Here is a 20,104-nt window from a genome sequence, read left to right as displayed (position 1 = left end):
GAAAGTTCAAAATAAAAGACGAGTCTTGACTGCTCCGTCTTCACAAAACCTGGTCGTCGTACCTGTCTATTTGTGACCTGAGAATACAAGTTAGTTTGAAAGCGAGTATCAGCAATAAAGCTGGTGAATTCATAAGTATTTATGTGCCTTTGACTTGTAAAAACTGTAAAGGAAAGACTTGTAAATGTTTGAAGAAAAGTTTGTATAACTATGAAAATGTTTGTAAGTAATTGTAAACGTTTGAAAAACCCTAGAAAATTTCATATTTCCTACTAGTATAAAAAGTAGTCTTCTACCAAGACCTAACTGTTTTGAAAGTAGCCTTCTACCAAGACCCGATTGTTTTGAAACTAGCCTTCTACCAAGACCCGACTGTACGACTATTATTATTCAAATTTAATCTACATCATCGATTATGTGAATATGACACATAGTAAAGGTATTAATCATATATTAACAGGAGTTTTATCCTTTTTCAGCTGTCATATATCCAGTGTAAGTATTGTAGTATTTGTAATAAGTGACTACTTTTGTACTAATTTCCTTAATTGAGTATTAAGGCATAATGTGATGGCTAGATCTCATACTAAACGCTCCCCTCTCAAGGGATTCTGGGAACCAAACGCGACCCCTACATGGTTGCAAGCCGTGAACATCCACATTATTATGATCATGTATACCCAATATAACTATCACAATGTATTAGTGATTCATTGGTATAGTTAGATCCTGAAATTGTTCCATGCTATAGCACCTTGTTATGTATGTTCTATTATCGTGTATTGTAATTGTATTCCTGTAATCATATCTCTTAATACAGTATATATTGTATTAGTATAGACTCATGAATGAACTGACTCTTGTGTGATTCCTTGTACTTGGAATGGTAAGTAATATCTCCTAACTATACCTATTATAGTTACTAGTAATGTACGAGTATAACTAGAAGTATGCCTTTGCTACCCAAAGGTACTGAACAGACTAATGGAACCTTTATGTCTATATATGTATACATTATATATAACTAATATTTAGATGACATTCAGACGAGTAACCGATGCCCTAACGCCACATCCCAACGAGGAAAAGGAAATAAAGCGAGCTAGCTGTCCTAAGTCCTTTAAACATTACTTATATAACTATACATATATGGGCATGTATTTAACAATATAAAGTATAAAAGAAGTTTTGTAAAACCTTTGAAAAGTTTAATAACTAAGAACACATGACTTGATGTCAGTTTATAAAACGATTTGAAAGTAGTTTGTTTGATAAGACGGTTTTAAATATCAGGAAAACCTTTGTTTGAAACACATTAGTAACAAAGTTTGAAAAGAAACATACAATATGTAAGACAGTTTGATAAAGAGTTTTAAATATGTAAAAACGGTTGAGAAAGTCATTTGAAGTAATAAGTTTGGTAAAACAACTAAAACGTGTAATTCATCCATTTGTATGTTAGTTATTAATCACATGTGATTGATATAATAACTAGCATAATTCAACTTGTATTCCCCCACCCCCTATAAAGCATTTATAAACATTTAAAAGGTTAACTAAGGGGTATGAACTCACCTGCAGTGAGTGGATCGGATGGAAGTATTGGACAAGTGTTCGGTGTCAAGTGAAGACTTTGACACACACAATGATCCTAATAACATATGAAGACATATGTGTGTGTGTGTGTGTATATATATATATATATATATATATATAGTGATTATAACACTAATTAGACATGTATAAACATCCTAATGTGAGGAAAACACTTTGGTCAAAGTGTTAGGAGGCCATTAGGTTGCAACAAAGGAGTACAAGGCCTTGTAAGGGAGTTTATGGTCAATGGACCATTCTTATTGGAGTTTACGGCCCAGAGGAGTTTACTCCTGGCCGTAAACTCTCAAATGGGTCTCCAAATGAGGCTTAAGGCTATTGTGTCTTAAGTGATTAAGTGTTCCAAGGCTTAAACAAGAGGCTATGTGGGTTTAAGGTCCAAGAATGGCCCTTATAGGTGTTTACGGCCTGGGACCACTTCCCCATGATTTTACGTTCGTAAACTCAAGGTATGAAGTACCAATTCGTGTCTTGAAGTCCCTAGTTCAATGGTGTAAGGTTATATGCTAAGTTCCAAGGCTTACTAAGGTGTTAGGGTGCCATTTGCACCACAAAAAGGGGTTTACGGCCCAAGAACATGTCTTGGCCGTAAACTCCTTGAATCATGTGATTTTTTATGTTTTCTAAGCCCTAAACATGCTAAACCTAGTGTACAATGAGTTAGAACAAGAGTACTTACGATCTAGGAGCTTGAATGGTCGATTTTGGTCAAGAACACTAGTGTGTTCTTGGTGTTCATGGTGAAACTTGAAGATCTACAAAATGGAATGATTTCACGGATGAAATCATGTAAGATTACTAGTTCATGTAAGATATCAACTATTTAGGACAATAAACTTACGAGATTTGAAGATCGGGGACGAAGATCGGGATGATAGTTGAGAGGATTTCAGCCAAAGGAAAGGTAGGAATGGAAAAATAACCACCTTTTCATTATATAAGATGGAGTTTACGGACCACATGGAGTTTATGGCCGTAAACTCCCATGTGGTGGCCGTGAACTCCTTGTAAAGGTGTTTAAGGTCATTTCTTTGAGCTATAACTTCAGCAGGTAAACCCCGACACTTATCCCTTAAGTGTACAAGGCTCAGAACGCTCAAATAAACTCCTAATTGTGCTAAAAGATAACAGCAATGAGTTTGACTTTTAATGAAGTGTTTGACCGTATAGGATAAAAATTTTCGGGTTGTCGCATATTACCCTTAAATACAATTCATGTCTTTAAGATAGAACATTGACAACTTTAAAGAGATACACTACCACAAATATATAAGGACAATTGTTGACAATTTTGCCCCTGATTATTGGGTATTGACAGAAAAACCATTCATGCTTCCGTGGAAGCTTGTCTAACAACAGCAAAAAGGTGCCAAAATATTGTGTACAGCAGTTTTGAATGGAACACAAGAACACCGAAATATTTTTGGTGTTGTGTGTGTATTATTATCAAGTACAGGACAATTTTGGTCCTGAATACAGAAATAATAACGAAAAAAACGAAGAAAAAACCTGTTGATTTTGTTGCTCTTGATCACGATATTGTTGATGTTTTGATGAAGATTGATCATGGTACTATTGTTGTTGATCACGATCCTTGCTTCTTTGATGGCAGATAACGAGGGAGGGGATGAAACAGCCCCACAACACGGCAATATGTAGGGCGACGTGTTTTTGTTTTTCTTTTCTCGGTCCATCAAGTAGAAATCAAGGACCGAATCCTTTATTTTTTTTGGACCGAGTCCACATGTTGGACCAAGTCCTCACTTCTATAATTGCTATCAAACATGTCAATTGGTATTTTATGGATCCAATCCTTCTTTGGACCCAGTTAGAGACCATATCAAATGACTCCATAGTATTGGTCATGTATAACTAATGGAAAATCTAGGGTATGTTTGTTAACAAGTTTTTAAAATTTTTTGGTTTTTTAAGTTATTTTTTTCTTTTTTAATATTGACATAAAAAAATAAAAACGTAAAAAAACTTTGTTATTGAATAACTATTTAAATCTTATAATTTAAACTAAAAACTTCTGATCTAAAAACTAATTCAATTGTAACTTTGAGACGTTTTTTTAATTTTTATATTGATAGTACAGATTTAGAATAATTAACATTTTATTTATAAATGTAAAAGTTTTTATTTCATAGATAATATCAAATATCATGTAGTATGAATTTTAAAAAAATATATATTTGTTAAAATTATAACTATATAATTTTTATTTTACGGCAAGTAAGCATCTTGTTTTTCTAATATTGTTGATAATGTGAAAGACTCATTAGGACACACATACACACATATATATATATATATATATATATATATAGTCACATCTTTTGGAAACTCATATTTTCCTACGAACCACTCTTAAAGGGTGAATTTTTTTATGTGATGTGTTTTATTTTAAAAAGTGACAAAGTGAAAAAAAAATGGATCTTATATGCATATATATTTTTTTTGCTACTATTCTTCTATATGACCGATTTGATGCTTTAAGTATTTTTTTTTTTTTTTTTTTGAAAAAAAAATCACACAAAAAAAAATTGCATCTTAAAAGTGGTTCGCGAGAAAATATAGGTTCAATATATATATATATATATATATATATATATATATATATATATATATATATATATATATATAGAGAGAGAGAGAGAGAGAGAAAAAAAAAAAAGTACAATACTTAATCTTTTTTAATAAATGAACCAATCTAAAACGTCGGAATTTAAAGCGATCAACGCAAAATAAATGTTGTAGACTTTTACAATGGACGCACATGAATCGAATTATATCAAAACCATTTTAGTGTAATTTTTTAGACCATGTTCTTTATTGAAAAAAAACGAATATACTACTGTTTACGATTTTTTATCATTTTTCCATAGAGATTCATATCGATATATAAAAAATGAAAGTTGTTTTTCAAGAAAATGCACTTCGTTTTCTTTGTATTTTGAAAAGTCAAGATCTATTTTTTATCAAAAAAAATAATTATTATATTAAAATTCATATTTATTGGTACTTTTTAAACATAAATTCATATTAATGTTAAAAAAGATGAAGTTTCAGTTCATATTCATATTGTGTATTAACTCATATTCACATTGTGAATCATTTCAGATTCATATTGTGACTCTGTTCAGATGCACAATGTGGATAATAATAAGTCAGATTCACATTATGAATTTCAAAAACTTATATATATATATATATATATATATATATATATATATATATATATATATATATATATATATATATATATATATATATAGCTATACATTTCATATTCATAATGTCAATAAACTCGTTTGTTGATTTTATAGAACTAATTTATAAGTAATCAAAACGTTAAAATATTATAAAATTACATGAAAAATATTTTTTAATTCATATATAAATTTGTAATGCCCGAGATTTGTCAGGTAATATTTTTGCTATTTATTCAAGTTACATTGTGCATATATTGGATTTTGAGGGTTGGGGCGTACGCTAGGCGTACAAGGTGTACACTCGGCATACGTAAGTGAGGCGTGGAGGACGAAGTCCCCATGCGTACGCTGGGCGTACGCAAGCGTACGTTGGGCGTAGGTTGATCAGATGTAAACCTTAAATTTTAGGGTTTGCACCCTATATAAACAACTTATAACCCTCCAAATCCTCATCCCCTCAGCCTCCAGTGTCCCCAAAGTGTCCAACTCAAACCCTAACCCCCATGCATGTATCTTGAGCTTACTTTGAGCATTTTTGTGTTGTTTTGGTGGTTTTGAAGAAGAATGAGCTTGAAAAAGGAGCAAGAGCTTGTAGATCTAGAAGTTTAGCATCATTTCTGGCCCATTGGAGGTATAAAGCTTTAAACTTGGTCATTACATGCTTAGATTTAGTTGTGGGGTGTTTTATGTCACTTTTTGGTCCCATGCTTGAGGTCCTTTGAGTTTGAGATGTTTATGTCCGAATGAGATGTCCTTTTTGGTTCTTGGAGGTGTTAAGAACAATAAAAATTAGACCTTGGTGGTTTAGCCTCAACCATGTAAGTGCTAGATGGCTACTAAGCGAATTAGGGACTTAATGTGTGTCATAATCCCCACACATGCATGCAAAAGCATAAAGCTCATAACTTTATGGTTTAGGACATTATTAGGAGCCTAGATCTGCGTTCTGGACGTTAGGAATTAATGGATTAAGTCAAAAGATAGAACTTATGGTGGCTGGCAGGAATGATGGGCGTACCCCCAGGTACGTTGTGTGTATCAGGTCAGTTTCCCACCTCTGGTCAAAGTCGGAGTATGCCGGGCATACCTGTTGTGTATGTCGTGCGTACTCGTTTAGTAGGCTGTTTTGGATCGTGAGTGTTGGGCTTATAATTTGTAGGCCTCAAACCCACAGGTGGACTGAAACCCTTGGGCCTACGATTGGGATTATTATATTAGGCCTTAAAGCCTAATTACTTGGACTTGGACATTTTATTATGAAAGATAGGCCTTGGGCGGAAAGGGCCCAATAGGACAAAGATTAGGGAACCTTTGCTTTATGTGGAAGAATTGGACCTTTGGAGTTATATTTAGATCCAATAGCTAATTAGGAAGTTGTTATGCTTTAGGGAGAAGAACCCCGAGTCATCCGTGGAGTACGACTCAGCATTCATAGCTAAGGTGAGTCTCCCTTCGTAGAATTTGTGGGTCGAAGGCACCAATGCCATCCCACTAGTATTGCTATAGCTTGATAGTTATCTTTGTGATAATTATTAAAGTGGTATGTACTGTTTTTTGTTTATGTGAGATATGCATGATTTTATATAGTAGTGGTAGGGGTGAGATAGACCCTATAATCGATTGGAATAAAACCGAAGGGTAGGTCGGGCCCTAAGATATGCCTGATAATAGTAGGTCAGGCACCCAGATATGCCTGACAATGGGGAGGTCGGGCACCCATATATGTCTGGTATGGTATCTTGAGCACCTAGATATGTTCAGCAGGGTAGGTCGGGCACCCAGATATGCCTGACAGTATGTTATGTTGTATGTGGTATGTTGGGTGGAAACTCACTAAGCTTTATGCTTACCAGTTCAATTTATGTTTCAGGTACCTCCAGCTCGAAGGGGAAAGGGTCAGCTTTATCGCATCGCATAATACTATGATTCCGTATTTGAGATCTTGGGATTTATACTCAGATGATGATTTTCTATGTATTGTCTTGATTGTATAACTAAAACTATTTCGTGTCCTCATGGTTTTGAAAACATTGTAGTTCTTGTCATGTTTTGATAAACTAAAAATGAAATTTTCGAGTCATAATTTTGGGGATGTTACAAAATTTCACTAAATTAATTTGTGAATGATAAAAGAGTTGAAATAGTAAGTCAGATTTTGATTGTATTAATAGAGGACAAAAAATTAAGATTTATTTTGTAATACGCTTTTTTAGATAAAAATAAACTTAAACATTAAAAAAAATACATCAAAACGAAGTGAGTTTTTTTCGAAAAAAAAAATCGTTTTTATATTTCAACATAGATCATTATAGAAAGAGGATGGAAAATTGTGAACAACGATATTAGGTTTTTTTCAATAAAAAACTTGGCATAAAAGAAATTTAAACGAAAAAATAAGTGAGATATTTTGTATAATTCAATCTATGTGCGTCCAATGTACAAGTGTACATCCATTTCGTTCGGCATCGATCATTACGATTTTCGACTCTCATTATTAGTTTATTGTTAATAATGGTTCTCTATTGATCATCAATATATATATATATATATATATATATATATATATATATATATATATATATATATATGTATATGTATGTATATTGGGTTTGGTTCCAGTGATGACATAAAAAATGGTGAGGACTTAAGACAATTCTCCAACTCCCATTTCGTCAAGGGCACAAACATCAAACTCAAATATTTTGTGGTGATGCGTTCGCATGCGACCCACGTCCATGGTAACTAATACGGATTCAATTATTTAATAACGTGCGACGAATGTCAATGGAACGTCATTTAAGTGAGTTTATTTATTTATTTTCGTTTGTTTTATTTTTCGTTAAAAAACAAAAAAAATTAATAAATATATGTTCAGTTTTAACGTTTTGATGCTTTTTTCATTTTTTTAATATATTTACTGCATACTTGAAGGTCTTAGTGTTTGCTTTTATTTTTTTATTTTTTTTATTTTTTGATTTTTTAAATTAAATATCGGTTTGAGTTTTTGATGTTTAACAATTATAAGATTTTGAATAAGAAGAATATTAATGATCATACTATTTTCTTTTCATACTTTTTTTTTAATCATATCATTTTTGGATCATAAAATTTTGAATCAAATTATTTTGAATCGTAGTATTTTGAATCATATCATTTTTTAATCATATGATTTTGGATCAATAATATATTCAATTAAATATAGTTTTTGTTCAAAAAAAAATTATAGATCAATATGTATTTCAAATCATTTAATTTTGAATCATAAAAGATATAATTAAGGATTATAAAATATTTGAGTTTAAATATTTTTAGATCATAACAAATTAAGGACCATAAACAAGTTGAATCAAAATGTTTTTTTTTTAATTCATAGATATTTTAAATCATCACATTTTGGATCATATTATGTTCAATATATTTTTAAAAAATTAATATTTCTTAAAATTAAAAATAAATACTTTAAAAACTTATTTTTGAAAAATTTTGTTTACAAAATCACTAGTATATTGAGTAGAAGTATCGCTTAAATTTTTATGATTTTTGGAAAAAAAAATTCTGAGTTTTTGTTATAAAATAATAATAATAATAATAATAATAATAATAATAATAATAATAATTGTTTTTTCAAAGTTTCATGATTGTGCTCATTTGGTAGGAAATTAAATATTAAGAACTTTGGTTTTTTCAGAATTTCTTTTCAAAGAAAAAAAGAAAGAGTTATACAAAATAACTAAATGAAAAAAAAAAAAAAAAAAAAAAACTCAGTTAAACCGAGTGTGACACGCGTCTTGGATGTTTGATTTAGATGTTGGATGGGGCGCATCTGGTGCATCGTTTGTGTCTGAAATGAACGTGACTTTTAAACGGTTATTTTTTTACATTGAATATCAACCTTCAATTTTTACAAATAAACGTTAAAGATTTGTTCTCACAGTCCTCACTATTGTTCGAATCCTCACCCGATCATGATTGTCTAAAGTGAATATGTGACTATCATGTATGTAATATTAGATACATAACCATCTAAATTGACTTCATTTTGATTAAAAAAACACAATCTTCTTTCATTGATGGATTCTTTCTATTGCTTTTGAACTCATATTATTTTTTATTTAGTAATTCGGCATCAATATTTATGTATTTTGAATGTGTTTTTATTGAACCTTTAATAGAAGCTTCATAACTTCCTCCAGACACCTACCTTATGTATACTTGCATTGTTTTCTTTTATGGATTATGGGAAAAGGTTTACCGGGTTTTTGATGAACAATTTCAATCTTTCACTATAGTTTTATGTATTAAGTTTCAATATACCGAACTACATATAGTTGGTAAAATATTTGTATACACAGTTTGTGGTACAAAATTAAACTTATAAAACTCCATAAAAAAATATATACAAAACCTAACATAACCTTTAATAAAGGACATAAGAAATACAATAGAAAGATTTTATTGAATTTTGTTAAAATTATATAGTTTTTTATGGTTTTATATCTAATATTAGGTACTGCAAAATATTCCCCAAAACCTATATATATATATATATATATATATATATATATATATATATATATATATATAGGGAAATTCCAAAACCTATATATATATATATATAGGGAAATGATCAAATGAGAACACCTAAAAGGTTGAGAATGCGAGAACAGTTCAGGACCAATCACTACGTAAGGACATATTAGAAATTGTATATTTTAATTAAATTAACATAAATTAAAATCAATCAAAATCCCTGTTTATGACCAGTTACCAAAAAAGAATGAAATATTTGACTTTTTTTTTCTTATTAACGAAATATAAAAAACATTTTTATCAAAAAAAAATTAAAACTAAAAAATTTAACTTTTTTTTCTTAAAAAGTATTTTTTTCTCGTCTTTCACGTTTTTTATTCAAAAAAATTAATATAAATCCAATCCCAAATCAATACATTTTTATTCATAAACGATTTTGTTTTTTTTTTAAAAAAAATTAATACTACTATAATCACAAATGAATACATATCAATTTACAAGTAATCCAATTCCTTTTTTTTAATCAACCGAAAATAAAAAGGGTGTAAAAATTATCATTCTTCATAAAAGAATACATTTAATCACAAATGAATACATTGTTATTAACAAATGAATACATTGTTATTAACAAATGAATACATTGTTATTAACAAATGAATACCCTGGTATTCACAAATGAGAATACCTCTAATCATAAATAAATACACTCATTCACACATTATTACATTGCTATTTATAAATGAATACATTGTTATTAACAAATGAATACCCAGCTATTCAGAAATGAATATCTCTCACGCATTTCATCAAACAGCTTATATGCACAAACATTTTACCTTGAATCTGATTACAGCTTTGTGTGGCTATCTCTTCCATTAATTATAAGGGTTGGTATGAGATGAATTAGAACCAAGAAATATAGGGTTGGTGTGTGAATGAAGAACAGTGGTCTACAATTCACTAATAAAAATGAAGAACAAAGAAAGTTAATTAAAATGAAAGTGGCAAACCGGGGAGAATATGTGGGAGGATGCATATGCTCCTTGGACTACTTAAGATGCTAGAAAAAATATGTTCAATGCTTCCAAAAACGCGCGTGTGAGAATTGTTAATGGAGTGCTAATGTAATATGGTGGGGTATAAAAGGGAGGAACTTTGCCGGCAAGTGGGATCGACGGTAACATCATCTTAACTTCAAACCTTTTAATGTTTACCGGTGATGACATCATCTACAAGGCTACAACCATAAATACGAGTCAAACGAGATTAACTTGAAAACAGATTTTGTGAAAAATAACCAAGTAACATCCGATTGCAATATAGCATCTCCGAATAAAGATCAACATATCAGTATACGATCTTCTGTGGACTTAAACTTCTGCACTTCAAATTACTTCAGATTGAATGATTCTCTGTTTTTTTTTGGTTCTCCCCTATGTTTTCCCATTTAACAGAAAATGAACTCTATTGTTGTTGAAATCGTGAAGATCCAAAGAGGGAAGCAACCGTGTAAATGACCACGTTTAAACTAAGGAGGAGTCTGGATGGTGGCTGTGCGATGGTCGACGATGGAAGATGATAGAAGATGAAGAACGAAAACAGTGGTGAAGAAGGTGGGGGTGTGCGGCTGATTTTTTCAAAATAATTAGATTAGGGTTTTCTAGTTAAGTAGAGAGAGAAGGATTGAGAAATTATAGGAATTTCTATTTAATTAAATTATAGGGATTTTCTATTGTACCCTTCTTCCCATTTCAAAGTTATATATTTAGCACACTAGTTTTATAAATATTTATAAATGGTCCAATTAATAATAGTCATAGATCTAAATATTTACAAGGTTGTGATCTGTTCTCGCATTCTCAACCTTTTAAGTGATCTCATTTGATCCTACTCCTATATATATATATATATATATATATATATATATATATATATATATATATATATATATATATATATATATATATATATATATATGGTTAGGTTATAATGTTGATTGTAACTATTGTGTGGATATAGGGATCATTTGTGGTCCAATCATTTTTAGTAATTTAAAATGTGGTTATCCTATATAATTAATAAGCTCAAAATGGTTTTAAGGGTAATTATGTTAATTTGGTTAACAATCAAATAAGGAATGTGAGATATTCTTGCTACTAACCAAAAAATCACACCCGATTTCAATAAATTTAGGATTTGAATTTGATTCTCCAGATTCAGTAGTTAAGAGTTGATAAAGAACCATACAAAACTTTCTCTGATTATGCATGCATTCTTACAAGAATTAACTTACCTAACTTAAAGAATGAAAATATAATAATAATCCATATTCTGACAGAATAAATATACAATAACATGACTTTACTCATGAATACGTGTACATAACTTTTTCTGATTATACATTCTTACAAGAATGAACATACATGACTTCAAGAACCAACATTAAAGAATGAACATACATGTATCAACATAGCATAACAATAACTATTCTAACATAATACAATGACGAAAAAAAATATCATTCTTCTAAGAATAATCATGAAATCATGTAAAAAGTATTACATCAAAAAGAAAACCTTAAAAAACATTCTTCAGTAATTCTTTAAGAATGAATGAGAATACATTTTGTAAGAATGATATTCTTTGAAAATATCTTTCATAAAATCAAATTCTAATATGTTTTGGCTCTGGAACCATGAAGTTGCAAGTGGGAGTATCTCCAAAAGCCATAATCTTTTGTTTCTTATCTTCCATATTCATCATGAGTATCAACATATCCTTCTTCTTTATTGTTTTTTTTTCTTTTTTAGTATCAAAATATCCTTCTTCTTTGTCTTTTTTTTCTTTCTTTTGCAACACCTAAAAGCATGTAATGCTGATAAAATGTATTGAATTCATTTTGAATATGTATATACGCTTCAATCGAAACACAAAATAAAAATGTCTCATCTCAAGAACATGATAATTATTCCATAATTCATCTGATAATGATCCGATAAATTGATTTGATGATAGATTAATCCCTTTTAACTTCATAAAGTTACCAAGAAAATCACGGACATACCCTTCGATTTGGTTTCCAGCAAGATTTAAGAAGCTTAAAGCTTCATATTCTGAGAGAGAATTAGGGATTTCTCCAAATAATTTGTTGAAACCTAGATTAAAAACTTGCAAATTCTTCAAGTTGTTGAAATTGATTGTAGATAAATTTGCAGTAATTGAATTCCCTTCGATGTCAATCACTTCAAGTTTCGTTAACCCCTAGACCCCATTAGGTAATTCATCCCTAAATTCAATAAATGGAAACGATATGTCACAACCAGCATTTTTAGCTAGAAAATTCTATTCCCATGTGAACATCAACTATTGTAGAACTTGTACTCTAAGTGAATATCATGATATATGTTAACCTAAAATCATCCATTTGAATCCAAACTCTTGATTGAAGTTCAAAACCTAATACAACACATCTCATATGTTCAACTATGGATTGAAATCCCTAAAAATCTCAATCAAGGTTTTTATGGACTAGGATTCTCTTATTGGGCCTAATGGACCAATAAACTTTGAATTTGACTACTTTGGGCCTAGGAACCCTATTTAGGCTCTAACTGAACCCACATCCATGAAATTAGGGTATTTTCGGTCATATGGGCCTAGAATGATCCATCTTATTTCTAATGGGGCATAACTAGTTTCATAAACCCTAATGGGCCGTAAACTACATCATTGGGATTCTTTGGGCTGTGAAACCCCATAAAGGCCCAATAGGCTGAAAAATATTTATTTTGGGCCTCATAAACTCGAAATAAGACAAGAGAGTGACAAAATCTTCTCATTTCCTTTCTCCTTACCCCATTCTCGGCCCAACAATAATACAAAAAAAGATTAACTAGCTAATTGCATGACACCTCACTATTACATGTTGGACACCCATGCAAGAGTGCATGTAACCATGCAACTCTCACATCATCCTCTTCAAATTTCAAACCTCTCTCTCTCTCTCTCTCTCTTTCTCTCTCTTTCTTATCCTTCCCCACTCTCAGATATAGGGTCTTCATCACCACCATCACTTTTCATCTTCCAACTCAAGAATTCTCTCTCATTTTCCTCTCTAGCTCAAAAACTCCCCCCCCCCCTCCCATCCTCCTAGTTTTCAAGAAGTTCAAGAGCACACCAAGAACTCTTCATCAAAGTTCCTCACATTTGATAAGTTTTTGGTTAGACTCCATAGTTTTAACTTCAAGTTACACCAAAAATCTCTTCTTAACCTACATCATTTCATGATCTATGCCCTTAGAACATACTAGAGTTTGAAAATCCTTCTCAAGAAGCTTGTTAGGGTCGAGATCTCCTCATCTCATCACCAAAAACCAAAAAAATCAAAGAAAAGTGAGTTCATACCCTCTATTTTTTTATTTTTACTTGGTCTTGATGGAAGGGTAGAATGGCCGCCTACCCAGTCTGTAGAGATGAGATCATGGGGGATTATTGATCTGGAATGTTATTTGGATAATAGGAGGAGGCTAGGTCGGGACGTTGAGCACGAGAGTTTATCCGACTTCATTAAGGTGAGTCTTCTCACTATGCCTTACTCGATGGGGTGATTATGTGTGACCGGAAGGTCTTATGTGTATGATGTAAATGTGATGTATGTTGTATATGTTATATGTTATGATATGAGTATGATGATATGGACCAGAAGGTCAACAGAGTCATGGGATGGAAATCCCCTAAGACACCTGGATCGGAAGATCCCATAGAGCTATGGCCTGGAAAGGCGTATGTGTTGTATGTGGTATTTTGGGGAACTCACTAAGCATTATTGCTTACTGTTTGCGTGTTATGTATTTCAAGTACCAGTGATGATCGCGGGAAGGCGCCAGCATGATCAGTACACACTTATGGTGGAGATGTTTTGAGATTCTGGGGATTTTGATTTGCACTTATGTTATGTAAAAACAATTGATACATGTTTTCGAGAATTGTGATTGGAGTATTTTTATTAAATTAAAATGAAAAAAAATGTTTTGAAATTTCACGGTGTTACAACATATGTGTTTATGTGTTGTAAACTTCATGAACTAAAAGATATACTAGAAATATGAAGATATTGGTATAACATAACACTCTTTTCAACATATCTCACAAGAAAAAGGTTTAAAATACATCAAGAAAACTTGAATCTAAGAAAACTTCATGAAAGGGGCTAAAAATGACAAAAATGACAAATTATAGGTTGTTTATGTAACTCTCGGCTAGTATGTGTTCAAAAGGAAATTTTTGCTAAAAAATGGATAAACTCAACATTTGAGACCTTATAGGGACCAAAAATGTAATTATTTTTATAAATGGGCCTTATTTGGGCTTCTCACGGTTTTGGGCCCAAAAATGGAAAATTTTGGTCTTTTGTGGGTTAAATTGTCATTTTCAAGAAAGTTGTTTCGAAAATGTAAATTTTTGATAAAAAAAAAGGGGTCGAAGTTGCGAAATTATGAACATTTGGGCCAAAAAGATGAAATTTTCTATATATGGGCCGAAAATGTATATTTTCACAAAAATCAAGCCAAAAATGATATTTTTGACAAAAATGAGTTAAAAATGTTATTTTTACAAAAACTAGTCTTAAATACAAGTGTTGTCCAAAATGGGGCCTAAAATGTTATTTTTTTTTCTTTTCTAAAATTGGGCATTAATTGTAAATTTTTGACTTAATGGGCCAATGATGTCATTTTTACGAAAATTGTTTTTTTTTATGCTATTTTAGTAAATAATTGAGCTAATACTAGCAAAATAATAACAAACGGGCTAATTTTGTCATTCTAACGTTATTGGGCCTTAGTGGCCCATTTATATGTTTGATGGGTCCTGAATACTATTTATTTGTTTATTCGATCTGATTGACCCATTAACATGCGCGATGGACATTGGAAACGATTTGCATGCTATTGGGGCATGTAAATACCTTACATGTGAAATGGGTCTTAGTTGTCCTTTTACATATATTTTGGGCCCATGTTATATAATCTCGTTCCCTTTGGGCATGAAAATGACTTACGTGTTTAGTGAGACTTAGTGGCCGCTTACATGGTTCATTGGGCCCAGAATAAGTTTTATATGTTTCTCTCCGCGTAAAATTCGACTAAGGATCTAGTGAGACGTGTCGGTTGACACCTATTGTCAGGGCCGGCCCTAAAGATTCAAATGCCCAGGACGAACCAAAAAGTAAAGGCACTTAGTCCTTAACGTGTAACAAATTAAATTATATAAACTAATATTTTTTTTAAAACGGCGATAACTTTATAACAATAAACATATCAAAATCATAGTATTTAATGAATAATTAAATATTGTAACAGTTAACCGATGATCTGTAAAGCTCTCCTAACATTCTTGACACAAGAACAATTAATAATTATTAAAAAAAATGGATTGGTCAAAGTCGGGGTTTGATTGTCTCTAACTCTATATGACCAATGAGATTACTTACTTTATGTAAATTGGGGAAGGCTTATTCTAAGTTGGTGTTACATGTCCACTTGCGATTCTTAGTTCACGTGTAACGACCCAAATTTCACGTCCAAAAATTTTCTTTTTAAATCAATGTTTAGAAACATTTGTAAATAAAACATTGTTTGATCAAACCATTTCATAACATACATCGTGTCTGAAAACCGAAATATGAAAACAACCAAATATCAGAGTACTAAATCCCAGAATGACTCATGGTGCGGAACAATGTGTGTGTATGATGTACCGCTACCGTGCCAGCTCCTTCCCTTTTGACAAAGAGGTACCTGGAAACAAAAGTGTAAACCGTAAGCACGAAGCTTAGTGAGTTCCCCCACAATACCACATACCATACAATCATATATTGAACAGCTAGGAGATATGGGCCTCGCCCACATTCATGGAGATACGGGCCTCGCCCATACTCCGCTAGCTGGGAGATACGGGCCTCGCCTACACTCCGCTACTAAACCATAACATACAAGTATCACACAGACAATGAGTATAAACAATTCTACCACACTAGCATATATCATCAGACTCAACTAAGAGATACGGGCTCTGCCCACACTCCGATACTATCATATCGTCTATACGGGCCGACCTTGGTGCCTTAGACCCGTTCCTACTGGAAGGAAACTCACCTCGAAAAGTAGCTGCTGAAAGTCTACTTGCTAAGCGCCTGACTGCTGAACCGGTAATCCTCCGGCTATAAATCATAAACATAGATTAGCCACTCATAAACACCCTTAGGTCAGATGACTGACCCACCTCTGGTTCAAGGTCAACTCCTTGGTCAAAATCAACTTCCAGTTGACTGGACTCGCCGAGTCATGGCACAAACTCGCCGAGTCCTTCTCCTACTAACCCGGTCCTACTCGACAAGTCCCTCTTCTCACTCACTGAGTCACCCTTAACTCACTACTTGGGATGAAAGAACCGACTTGGGATCCAACTCGCCGAGTCCAAGAACAACTCGCCGAGTCCCCACGAGCAGGAATCCTACTCGCTTCCAAATCCTCACCAGAGCATCCTTTATGAGGATTTGGGTTTTTGGGACTATTGCTACACGTTAAATTGCTAATTCTACATGCAGATACGAGGGGTTGGACCTTCAGCACTTAAGCCCCTCTTTACTCAGTAACAGTTCATATGAATTGCCGAGTTTGAAGAACAACTCGTCGAGTTCCAGGCAATCTTCATAGGACTCACCTAGTTGTTCATCCAACTCGCCGAGTCTAAGACCATCTTTATAGAACTCGTCGAGTTCCACTTTGGGACTCGTCGAGTCCCTTCGACCCACTTCCCATATAGACCGAATCTGAGACATGCAACGCTTCCAAACCATAGATCTATGTTCCTAGGGCATGCTTATCACATAAAGTTGCAAACTTTACGTGCATACATGGCCCTATAAGCTCCACAAGGCAACTCCAAGACTCTTTATGAGGTCATACACCCAATAGGGACCTCAATCACTTCAACCACAGAGACTTTATACTTCTAATACGTCCATAAGGTCTAGATCTGACGTCCTTTTGGATCATAGAGGACAAACACATGGAGTTTGGTGTTTTAGGGCTTGAAAACCACCAATTAGGGACAAAAGGGGAATCTAATGAACTAGTGATCAAGGTAGGGACTTTTCTACCTAAATGGAAGCCTCTTGCAAGGTAGATGTCGGATCTACTTCCCCTCCTTGCACTCTTCCACTTCCTTCTTCTTCTCTTAAGCTTCAAACTTCCTTCACAAGGCCAAAATCACTCACAATGACAAAAAGGGGCTAGGGTTTCGCTCTACAGTTCTTCTGGAAATGTTAGGGACAAGGGAGGCCGAGTTAGAGTGTTTAAATAGGGTGCAAACACCCGTGTTAGGGTTTTTGCGCAAACAGGGTCTACTCACCGAGTCCAGCAACTAACTCGCCGAGTCCGAGGCTCAGACCCCTCGTCTCATCCCGCTTCTACTCTGCGAGTTGGTCCTTCAACTCGTCGAGTCCAAGACAAAATGCATTAATTAAGAAATATTAATTACAAGGAATACGTACCAGGAACCAGGTGTTACATCACGATTACAAATTTACAATCAAAGAAGTTCTTTTAATCACATTAGGAGTTCACGATTTCGATTACAATCAATTAATCAAAGGTGCTAAATGCAATTGTGATTTCTTGTCTTCTATCTTATGAGTTATGAATAATTGATCACCTTGAATGGCTACTGATTGATGAACGATCAATGCTTCTAGACGGCCACGAATTGGTAATTTGCGATGCACTACAACTTTATTGAGTAAATAGTAATGAGCCTCTGCGTGTGGACTAAGGAAAGGAATTATCAAGATATTTAATTTGGGCTGCCTGCAATTGAATATAATAATTTTTTTTTGGGCCCCTTAAAAAACAAGGCCCTGTGCACAGGCCCTTGTTGCCCCTCCTTACCACCGGCCTTGCCTATTGTGTACGATCGTAGCTTGTAGTTATAACCAGAGTCTCTTGGAGGGAAAGCGTGAGTTTGTGTATAGATCTATACTAGGCCAGTCTAGGGTAACAAACCGTACCTTATTCCATTAGCATCCGAAAGACGCCATGATAGGCGGAATTGTCATTATCAAGTATGGTTATAACGACTCACTTAGAGGAATTAACATTATGAAATTTACGGGAGACCATTCTCTTTTCTCTTTCGATTACTCAGGAACATACTCACACTAGTACTCCACTTTAGGGGTTGGTATGACAGCATTCTCTTTTACAGACAACATAGGGTTGTCTGGGGACATTCTCTTCACTTACTTTTGGGATTCTACTAAACAAAAACACACATGCATTAATACTAGATCGGACACAAACACACTAAACTATTTTATGAAAATACAGGATTTTCTTGTGATTACAAAGTTATACAAATCATTTTCTCAAAACATTCTTATGAACTCACCAACATTTTTATGTTGACATTTTCAAATTAACTTGTATTCTCAAGAAATCGCTGAAGCAGGTTGAGCTGAACAATTTAATGGATGTTTTGTTATATTTTGTTCCATCGTACTTTTATATTTCTGGCATGTAATATTTAAACACAATACTCGATGTAAACAATGTACGTTGTTATATTACATGTGTGATGATAATGATGTTATGTTTCAATTATATACTATGTGATGATACTATAAGGATGAAGTCACACGCAAGCCCCCGAACGTTTCTGCCGTCTGGTTCGGGGGTGTGACACGATAGAACACTAAGCTCTGAAAATTTCCCAATTACATTCAACATTTCCCACCTAAAAATCTCCCTTTCTTTAACGAAGAACAATCCCTAACAATCCCAGAACCATGCAATGCAAGATCAGAATATTTACTACCCAAACATGAACCAGAATAAACACAATTACCTCGTGGTATCCTCAACTCAGAAACCCTACCATGTGAATTGCACGTGATTCCAAACCAAGAACAGTGATTTGGGTTTGTAGATTTCCAGGTTGAGATCATATTATGATGGTCAACAATGGCGTTCTTCAACTGCAGAAGTTGACTTATCTTTGAAAATTCCGTAGCTTTTCCAGAAATCAAACAACACAGTGACAGCAAGATGAGAAGTCAAACAACACAAAATAAAAATGTATTGATTTCATGCTGATGGAATGTATTGATTTCATTCTGAATATGTATATACGCTTCAATTGATTTCATTCTGAATATGTATATACAATGGAGAGGCACGCACCAGAGTCGAAGATCCCATTTCTGCCTCTTCTATTTGCAGGCATATAATCAAAAATATCTCATCTTCCTTTAGAATCGTGTGGTGATCTATCATCTACATCATTTTTGGTGAAGGTCGCCGACGCCGGAAAAAATGGAGGTAAGTGTGAATCGGTGCATATAAGATTAGGTGGCATAGGGTTCTTGAGATGTAGCAGATATTTAATGGTAACTGATCCATTATTTAAGGGATTCTCCATATATATTCTAATTCATTTTCTGTATATAAAAAGGATTACACATAATGTTACAAAATATTCCTTATATAATTTTATATATTAATTAATTTTTTTAGATATGATTAGTGTCCCGCATCCACACAATAATTAGTCATCCGCATCTTTTATATATATATATATATATATATATATATATATATATATATATATATATATATATATATATATATAATGATAAAATTTGACACTTTTAATGATAAAAACATGAAAAACGACTAATGAGAAATTTT

The sequence above is a fragment of the Lactuca saligna genome, chromosome 9 (genome assembly GCF_052625555.1).
Source record: "Lactuca saligna cultivar CGN05327 chromosome 9, ASM5262555v1, whole genome shotgun sequence".
In the NCBI taxonomy this organism is placed as follows: Eukaryota; Viridiplantae; Streptophyta; class Magnoliopsida; order Asterales; family Asteraceae; genus Lactuca; species Lactuca saligna.
Note: the sequence above shows the minus strand (reverse complement) of the source record.